Source organism: Tamandua tetradactyla, chromosome 11, assembly GCF_023851605.1.
Source record: "Tamandua tetradactyla isolate mTamTet1 chromosome 11, mTamTet1.pri, whole genome shotgun sequence".
In the NCBI taxonomy this organism is placed as follows: Eukaryota; Metazoa; Chordata; class Mammalia; order Pilosa; family Myrmecophagidae; genus Tamandua; species Tamandua tetradactyla.
Window position 1 is genome coordinate 97,192,719 of NC_135337.1, and position 10,463 is coordinate 97,203,181.

The 10,463-nt window shown below is 37.7% G+C and overlaps 1 pseudogene; it reads right to left on the minus strand.

Moving 5' to 3' along the window:
* Positions 1 to 335: 335 nt before the first annotated feature.
* LOC143649722 (olfactory receptor 5M5-like) lies at positions 336 to 1,255 on the minus strand (annotated as a pseudogene).
* Positions 1,256 to 10,463: the final 9,208 nt, after the last annotated feature.

Below are 10,463 nucleotides of genomic sequence, written 5' to 3' on the forward strand. Positions count from 1 at the left end.
TAAGTTGCCATTGCCCTTGCATGTCCTAATTATCTTTCTTAACTTTGCACAAACATGACAACTAAAGATGGAACCACCCTTTCTATTTTGATTATGTAGAGCAGTGACTGTACCTTCTGGGTTGTCTTTGAAATTCTATGAGTGTGTGCATGTTTTAATTTGCTGAGATGACACTGTAAACTCTGCCAAAAAATGTGACACATTGTTCCAGTTTCCATAAGTGAATTAAGAAAGGCAAAATTACTCAATGACAGAAAATGATTTGGTAATTTAAGATGCTACCTAATAGATAGATAAGGAAGGCTTGTTATGAACCTGTATCCGAAGTGCCTGCTTTATTTGGCAAAGAATATCTTTGAAATAACTTCCCTTATTGCTCTTTTAACATCTTTGTTCCTCAGGCTATAGATGAAAGGATTTAACATAGGGCTCACAAAAATATAAATAACAGTAACAATTTTCCCCTGTTGCACTGATATCTCAGAAGGGGACCTCAAATACATGCATAGCATAACAGAGTTCCAAAGAAGATGGTGACAGACATCAGATGGGATCCACAGGTGGAGAAGGCTTTGTGCCTCCCCTCTGCTGAGTGGATGCCCAGGATGGCTGTGAAGATGAAGATATAAGAGACAAGGATGATAGTGAGAGAACAGGTGAGGTTGAAGCCAGCCACCACAAACATGGCAGTTTCTTTGGCACAGGTGTCTGAGCAGGCGGGGACTATTAGAGGTTGGTCTGCACAGTAAAAGTGGTTGATCTCATTGGGTCCACAGAAGGACAGACACAGCATCAGGATGGTCTGGACAAGACCATTTGCAAAGCCATAAATGTAGGAAGCAGTGACCAGAGAGAGGCAGGTGCATTTGGACATCTTACTCCCATATAACAAAGGCTTACAGATGGCCATGTAGCAGTCATAAGCCATTACTGACAAAATATAATGATCTGTGATCACCAGGACAATGAAAAAGTGGAATTGTGCCAAACAACCATTGAAGGAAATGTTTTTTCTCTTGGATAAGAGATTAACTAGCATCTGAGGAGTGACAGTGGTGGAATAACAGATGTCAACAAAGGACAGGTGACTGAGGAAGAAATACATTGGGGTGTCAAGTTTTGAGTCACTTCTGATTAACAAAATCATGGTCATGTTGCCAATTACTGTGATAAGATAGATTACAAAGAATACCACAAAAAGGACAGGTTGCAAATCAGCTTGACCTGTCAGTCCCAGGAGAATAAACTCAGTCATGGGTGTGTAGTTTTTCATTGTATTTTCTTGGCCTCTAATGCAGTCTAAAGAAAAGGTAATAAAATGTCTTGATATATTGTCATTTATCCATTACCCTCACCTTTCCATCTGATACTCCTTCCTCTTCTGTCAATCATGCAATTATGTGTGACATAAGAGACTAGCATAGACTAGTAAAAAAGATTAGAGATGTATATTTTAAACATCCAATTTATATAGAGCTCCTTATGTGTAAAGTCAGACTTAGCTTTTTTTTTTATTAATTAAAAAAAGAATTAACAAAACAATTAGAAATCATTCCAATCTACATGTACAATCAGTAATTCTTAATAACATCACATAGTTGCATATTCATCATTTCTTAGTACATTTGCATCAATTTAGAAAAAGAAATAAAAAGACAACAGAATAAGAATTAAAACAATAATAGAAAGAAAAAAAAACAAAAAAAACAAAAGCAAAAAACCTATACCTCACATGCAGCTTCATTCAGTGTTTTAACATAATTGCATTACAATTGGGTAGTATTGTGCTGTCCATTTCTGAGTTTTTATATCCAGTCCCGTTGTACAGTCTGTATCCCTTCATCTCCAATTATCCCTTCTCTTTTTTTTTTTTTAATTAACGGAAAAAAAGAAATTAACCCAACATTTAGAGATCATACCATTCTACACATGCAATCATTAATTCTTAACATCATCACATAGATGCATGATCATCATTTCTTAGTACATTTGCATTGGTTTAGAAGAACTAGCAACATAACCGAAAAAGATATAGAATGTTAATATAGAGAAAAAATAAAAGTAATAATAGTAAAATCAAAACAAAACAAAACAAAACAAAACAAAAACCTATAGCTCAGATGCAGCTTCATTCAGTGTTTTAACATGATTACTTTACAATTAGGTATTATTGTGCTGTCCATTTTTGAGTTTTTGTATCTAGTCCTGTTGCACAGTCTGTATCCCTTCAGCTTCAATTACCCATTGTCTTACCCTGTTTCTAACTCCTGCTGAACTCTGTTACCAATGACATATTTCAAGTTTATTCTCGAATGTCCGTTCACATCAGTGGGACCATACAGTATTTGTCCTTTAGTTTTTGGCTGGATTCACTCAGCATAATATTCTCTAGGTCCATCCATGTTATTACATGGTTCATAAGTTTATCTTGTCTTAAAGCTGCATAATATTCCATCGTATGTATATACCACAGTTTGTTTAGCCACTCTTCTGTTGATGGAGATTTTGGCTGTTTCCATCTCTTTGCAATTGTAAATAATGCTGCTATAAACATTGGTGTGCAAATGTCCGTTTGTGTCTTTGCCCTTAAGTCCTTTGAGTAGATACCTAGCAATGGTATTGCTGGGTCGTATGGCAATTCTATATTCAGCTTTTTGAGGAACCGCCAAACTGCCTTCCACAGTGGTTGCACCCTTTGACATTCCCACCAACAGTGGATAAGTGTGCCTCTTTCTCCGCATCCTCTCCAGCACTTGTCATTTTCTGTTTTGTTGATAATGGCCATTCTGGTGGGTGTGAGATGATATCTCATTGTGGTTTTGATTTGCATTTCTCTAATGGCCAGGGACATTGAGCATCTCTTCATGTGCCTCTTGGCCATCCGTATTTCCTCTTCTGAGAGGTGTCTGTTCAAGTCTTTTTCCCATTTTGTAATTGGGTTGGCTGTCTTTTTGTTGTTGAGATGAACAATCTCTTTATAAATTCTGGATACTAGACCTTTATCTGATATATCATTTCCAAATATTGTCTCCCATTGTGAAGGCTGTCTTTCTACTTTCTTGATGAAGTTCTTTGATGCACAAAAGTGTTTAATTTTGAGGAGTTCCCATTTATTTATTTCCTTCTTCAGTGCTCTTGCTGTAGGTTTAAGGTCCATAAAACCGCCTCCAGTTGTAAGATCCATAAGATATCTCCCAACATTTTCCTCTAACTGTTTTATGGTCTTAGACCTAATGTTTAGATCTTTGATCCATTTTGAGTTAACTTTTGTATAGGGTGTGAGAGATGGGTCTTCTTTCATTCTTTTGCATATGGATATCCAGTTCTCTAGGCACCATTTATTGAAGAGACTGCTCTGTCCCAGGTGAGTTGGCTTGACTGCCTTATCAAAGATCAAATGTCCATAGATGAGAGGGTCTATATCTGAGCACTCTATTCGATTCCATTGGTCGATATATCTATCTTTATGCCAATACCATGCTGTTTTGACCACTGTGGCTTCATAATATGCCTTAAAGTCAGGCAGCGCGAGACCTCCAGCTTCGTTTTTTTTCCTCAAGATGTTTTTAGCAATTCGGGGCACCCTGCCCTTCCAGATAAATTTGCTTATTGGTTTTTCTATTTCTGAAAAATAAGTTGTTGGGATTTTGATTGGTATTGCATTGAATCTGTAAATCAATTTAGGTAGGATTGACATCTTAACTATATTTAGTCTTCCAATCCATGAACACGGTATGCCCTTCCATCTATTTAGGTCTTCTGTGATTTCTTTTAGCAGTTTTTTGTAGTTTTCTTTATATAGGTTTTTTGTCTCTTTAGTTAAATTTATTCCTAGGTATTTTATTCTTTTAGTTGCAATTGTAAATGGGATTCGTTTCTTGATTTCCCCCTCAGCTTGTTCATTACTAGTGTATAGAAATGCTACAGATTTTTGAATGTTGATCTTGTATCCTGCTACTTTGCTGTACTCATTTATTAGCTCTAGTAGTTTTGTTGTGGATTTTTCCGGGTTTTCGACGTATAGTATCATATCGTCTGCAAACAGTGATAGTTTTACTTCTTCCTTTCCAATTTTGATGCCTTGTATTTCTTTTTCTTGTCTAATTGCTCTGGCTAGAACCTCCAACACAATGTTGAATAATAGTGGTGATAGTGGACATCCTTGTCTTGTTCCTGATCTTAGGGGGAAAGTTTTCAATTTTTCCCCATTGAGGATGATATTAGCTGTGGGTTTTTCATATATTCCCTCTATCATTTTAAGGAAGTTCCCTTGTATTCCTATCTTTTGAAGTGTTTTCAACAGGAAAGGATGTTGAATCTTGTCGAATGCCTTCTCTGCATCAATTGAGATGATCATGTGATTTTTCTGCTTTGATTTGTTGATATGGTGTATTACATTAATTGATTTTCTTATGTTGAACCATCCTTGCATACCTGGGATGAATCCTACTTGGTCATGATGTATAATTCTTTTAATGTGTTGTTGGATACGATTTGCTAGAATTTTATTGAGGATTTTTGCATCTGTATTCATTAGAGAGATTGGTCTGTAGTTTTCTTTTTTTGTAATATCTTTGCCTGGTTTTGGTATGAGGGTGATGTTGGCTTCATAGAATGAATTAGGTAGTTTTCCCTCCACTTCGATTTTTTTGAAGAGTTTGAAGAGAATTGGTACTAATTCTTTCTGGAACGTTTGGTAGAATTCACATGTGAAGCCATCTGGTCCTGGACTTTTCTTTTTAGGAAGCTTTTGAATGACTAATTCAATCTCTTTACTTGTGATTGGTTTGTTGAGGTCATCTATGTCTTCTTGAGTCAAAGTTGGTTGTTCATGTCTTTCCAGGAACCCGTCCATTTCCTCTAAATTGTTGTATTTATTAGCGTAAAGTTGTTCATAGTATCCTGTTATTACCTCCTTTATTTCTGTGAGGTCAGTAGTTATGTCTCCTCTTCCATTTCTGATCTTATTTATTTGCATCCTCTCTCTTCTTCTTTTTGTCAATCTTGCTAAGGGCCCATCAATCTTATTGATTTTCTCATAGAACCAACTTCTGGCCTTATTGATTTTCTCTATTGTTTTCATGTTTTCAATTTCATTTATTTGTGCTCTAATCTTTGTTATTTCTTTCCTTTTGCTTGCTTTGGGGTTAGCTTGCTGTTCTTTCTCCAGCTCTTCCAAATGGATAGTTAATTCCTGAATTTTTGCCTTTTCTTCTTTTCTGATATAGGCATTTAGAGCAATAAATTTCCCTCTTAGCACTGCCTTTGCTGCGTCCCATAAGTTTTGATATGTTGTGTTTTCATTTTCATTCGCCTCGAGGTATTTGCTAATTTCTCTTGCAATTTCTTCTTTGACCCAGTCGTTGTTTAGGAGTGTGTTGTTGAGCCTCCACGTATTTGTGAATTTTCTGGTACTCTGCCTATTATTGATTTCCAACATCATTCCTTTATGGTCCGAGAAAGTGTTGTGTAAGATTTCAATCTTTTTAAATTTGTTAAGACTTGCTTTGTGACCCAGCATATGGTCTATCTTTGAGAATGATCCATGAGCACTTGAGAAAAAGGTGTATCCTGCTGTTGTGGGATGTAATGTCCTATAAATGTCTATTAAGTCTAGTTCATTTATAGTAATATTCAGATTCTCTATTTCTTTGTTGATCCTCTGTCTAGATGTTCTGTCCATTGATGAGAGTGGTGAGTTGAAGTCTCCAACTATTATGGTATATGAGTCTATTTCCCTTTTCAGTGTTTGCAGTATATTCCTCACGTATTTTGGGGCATTCTGATTCGGTGCATAAATATTTATGATTGTTATGTCTTCTTGTTTAATTGTTCCTTTTATTAGTATATAGTGTCCTTCTTTGTCTCTTTTAACTGTTTTACATTTGAAGTCTAATTTGTTGGATATTAGTATAGCCACTCCTGCTCTTTTCTGGTTGTTATTTGCATGAAATATCTTTTCCCAACCTTTCACTTTCAACCTATGTTTATCTTTGGGTCTAAGATGTGTTTCCTGTAGACAGCATATAGAAGGATCCTGTTTTTTAATCCATTCTGCCAATCTATGTCTTTTGATTGGGGAATTCAGTCCATTGACATTTAGTGTTATTACTGTTTGGATAATATTTTCCTCTACCATTTTGCCTTTTGTATTATATATATCATATCTGATTTTCCTTCTTTCTACACTCTTTTCCATATCTCTCTCTTCTGTCTTTTTGTATCTGACTCTAGTGCTCCCTTTAGTATTTCTTGCAGAGCTGGTCTCTTGGTCACAAATTCTTTCAGTGACTTTTTGTCTGAGAATGTTTTAATTTCTCCCTCATTTTTGAAGGATAATTTTGCTGGATATAGGAGTCTTGGTTGGCAGTTTTTCTCTTTTAGTATTTTAAATATATCATCCCACTGTCTTCTAGCTTCCATGGTTTCTGCTGAGAAATCTACACAAAATCTTATTGGGTTTCCCTTGTATGTAATGGATTGTTTTTCTCTTGCTGCTTTCAAGATCTTCTCTTTCTCTTTGACCTCTGACATTCTAACTAGTAAGTGTCTTGGAGAACGCCTATTTGGGTCTAATCTCTTTGGGGTGCGCTGCACTTCTTGGATCTGTAATTTTAGGTCTTTCATAAGAGTTGGGAAATTTTCAGTGATAATTTCTTCCATTAGTTTTTCTCCTCCTTTTCCCTTCTCTTCTCCTTCTGGGACACCCACAACACGTATATTTGTGCTGTTCATATTGTCCTTGAGTTCCCTGATACCCTGTTCAAATTTTTCCATTCTTTTCCCTATAGTTTCTGTTTCTTTTTGGAATTCAGATGTTCCATCCTCCAAATCACTAATTCTATCTTCTGTCTCTTTAAATCTATCATTGTAGCTATCCATTATTTTTTCTATGTTTGCTACTTTATCCTTCACTTCCATAAGTTCTGCGATTTGTTTTTTCAGTTTTTCTATTTCTTCTTTATGTTCAGCCCATGTCCTCTTCATGTCCTCCCTCAATTTATCGATTTCATTTTTGAAGAGGTTTTCCATTTCTGTTCGTATATTCAGCATTAGTTGTCTCAGCTCTTGTGTCTCATTTGAGCTATTGGTTTGTTCCTTTGACTGAGCCATATTCTCAATCTTTTGAGCGTGGACAGTTATCTTCTGCTGCTGGCGTCTGGGCATTTATTCAGATTTCTCTTGGTGTTGGACCCAGCAAGGTTGTAATATTTTTCTGTGAAATCTCTGGGTTCTGTTTTTCTTATCCTGCCCAGTAGGTGGCGCTCGTGGCACCCGTTTGTCTGCGGGTCCCACCAGTAAAAGGTGCTGTGGGACCTTAAACTTTGGAAAACTCTCGCCGTCCTGGGGGTTCGCTAGCCGAAGCGGCTTGAGCCGGCCCGGGGTCCGAACGCAGGGAGGGTTGCTGGTCGCCGCAGCCAGGGAAAGAGCCCGTCCGAATTTCCTAGTCGGCCCTGGGCAACAAGCGTGGCGGGAGGGCGCCAGCGGCAGCGGCCCGCCCGAGAGAATGCACGTTCCCCGGGAGTCACGGGGTCACCGTTCTCCGCGGCCTGGGGGTTTCCGATCCAATTCTCTCAGTTGGTCCGGGGGCTGCGCGTGGTGTGGGCGCCAGTCGCCTTGGTTTCAGGGGACCAGCTCTCCAATTCTCCCAGCCGGCCCGGGAAGGGGGAAGGGAGTAACTCCGGCCGCTTGCCACCCCGCCCGGTAAGGCCCGCGCGCCTCGGCGATCTCACCCGAGCTGCTTCTCTCAGCCAGCCAGCCGTTCCAGGATGGGGTACGCTGTCTTTTTTATCTCTGTTGTGGCTTTGGGCGCTTTCTGTATCGTTTCTACTCCCCTAGTAGGTGTCCTGGAGAAGAAACTAAGATCCGCGCGTCTTACTAAGCCGCCATCTTCCAGCGTGAATACCGCGTGCTCCCAGACTTAGCTTTTTTTAGTGGCATCATTTCTGGAATTCTTTATGATATTTTTACGTTTACAATTTCCTCAGACGTATGGATGAAGAAAGTACTTTTCTTTGAAATTGCAGTCCTTTGTTTTATAGTGTTCCTCTTGATGGAATTTCTAAAGTATTAGATACTCAGCTGTATTAGGGTCTAACTGAATGGATTTGGGTATAAATGAAACTGATATAAGATGAATATCCTTATAGAACTGGGTCTCCTTTCCTGCCTTCTGAACATCTTCAAGGTGTTCCCTCACCTTACAATGTGCATCCATCTTCCCCTGTCTATTTTACTTTGGTTTGCTCTCATCAACAAATCATACTTAATTTTTAGGATGCTATTCTAGTTTGCTAGCTGCCGGAATGCAACACACCAGAGACGGATTGGCTTTTAATAAAACGGGATTTATTTTGTTGGTTTTTCAGAGGAAAGGCAGCTAACTTTCCACTGAGGTTCTTTCTTACGTGGAAGGCACAGGATGGTCTCTGCTGGTCTTCTCTCCAGGCCCCTGGGTTCCAACAACTTTCCCTGGGGTGATTTCTTCCTCCATCTCCAAGGGCCCGGGCTGAGCTGCAAGTGCTGAGATGAGGAATGCCAAGCTGCTAGGCTGTGCTACATTGCTTCTCTCATTTAAGCACAAGCCAATTAAGTTAAATGTCACTCATTGCAACAGACACGCCTCCTAGCCAACTGCAGATGTAATTAGCAACAGATGAGATTCACCTACCATTGGCTCATGTCTACAGCAACAGAACTAGGTGCTTTCACCTGGCCAAGTTGACAACTGAATCTAACTAACACAGATGCTACCTTGAATATCCTCACTTTTGAATTACTTTGTGTGTGTGCCTGATGGACAAAAATTGTTACTAGGGGATGAAGCTAAATCTTTTTCCTTTTATGTATAAAGCACAGATATATACACAGTCTATAAACAAATACACACATATATATGTGTGTCTTTCTCTATGTATATATCACTATATATATCTATAAATATATCTACATATTTAGAGATAGATATAATGTTCATGTAGGGAGAGGTAGTGATTATGGAAAAAATAATGTATAAAAAGGATCACTTTTAGGGCTAGAATTGAAGAAAGTTTGGGAAATATTGCCCCAGATCATAATGACTTGTAACTCCACCTCAGTTTACCTTCTTGTACATAAATAAAAATATTACAATATGAATTAAATTCAATTTACATAACATGTGTCCAAATGTCATAGGCAAATAACAATGATATTAGCCAAATAATTGAGATGGTACTTAAAATATCCTGATGTGCATCTCCCAACATTTAGCCAAGATGAAAGTAAGCAGAGAGATCATCATGAAAAATCTACAGCCTCCCTCAGTGGCATGTATTATCATCACTTTTAAGAATAGATTCAGTGGCAAGTTTGGAAACAAGTCACTTTGTAAGGTACATCATAAATTCATCACCCAAATTTTATTACCCATTGAATTACCCCATTCTGTTCATGAAGTCTTTGGACCTATTGACTAAGATGATATGATGAAAAGCATATTAAATAAGCAAATAGATTCATACTTATTTTGCATTTTATTTTGTAAGCTTATGAGCACACTTATGAGTACAAACTGAATTTTATCATCAATATTGTCAAATAGACAAACAGACATTTGGTGACAGAATGAAGGCATAGAAAATGTATTTGACTTCAGTTCACAATTTGTCTTCTTGAATACTGTCTATGTTTTATGATTTATATAAAACATGACTAATCACTTAGACTAACATGACACGAAGACAGGCAGATGTTCCAGGTATTTTTTATTTTTTTGTATGGGAAGGCACTAGGAATCAAAGCCGGGTCTCCAGCATGGCAGGCAAGAAATCTGCCACTGAGCCACCATTGCACTACCCTGTCTTGTGTATTTTTAATGTCTCTATTTATTGAAATACTAATCAAGAGTTAAAATAATTACTAACCCTATTTATTCATTCTTGATTGTGAAAAAGTTAGGTAAGGTAAGCAAATGAACTTTCAGGTAATTTAACTGAGCACTTTATGATAACAACCTTCATTTAAAGGAGCAGGACACAGCATCCTTTTTGGTTTTATCAAGGAAACCACAGAGAAAAGCATTTGTAGGGGGACGTAAGTGGCTCTGTGTTGTCCCAGATTTTGTCCTCCAAACTTTCACTTTCAACTTGGGTTCTCTTGGTAGGTGCTCATTGCTCCTACCTACTCAGTCCCACAAGTTATAATAGTAGTCTTCAACTCTAACAAGGGTGGTGTTTCCTTTCCATGAAGTCATGGCCCAAGTTGAAGGGAAAAAAATTTAGAGAAGGCATCTTCCTGAAATAAATTTTAGTTAACTTTAGTCAGACAGCTATTTAATCCAAAAGTGACTAATTCCACATGAAGTGGTTATAGCACATTACACCATATTATGCTGATAATTATAAAGAAGAGCCTTGATAATTTTGAAGAAATCAGAAAGATTATTGAATTCCATTCCCTTATTTTTGTTAATGAATCAATGT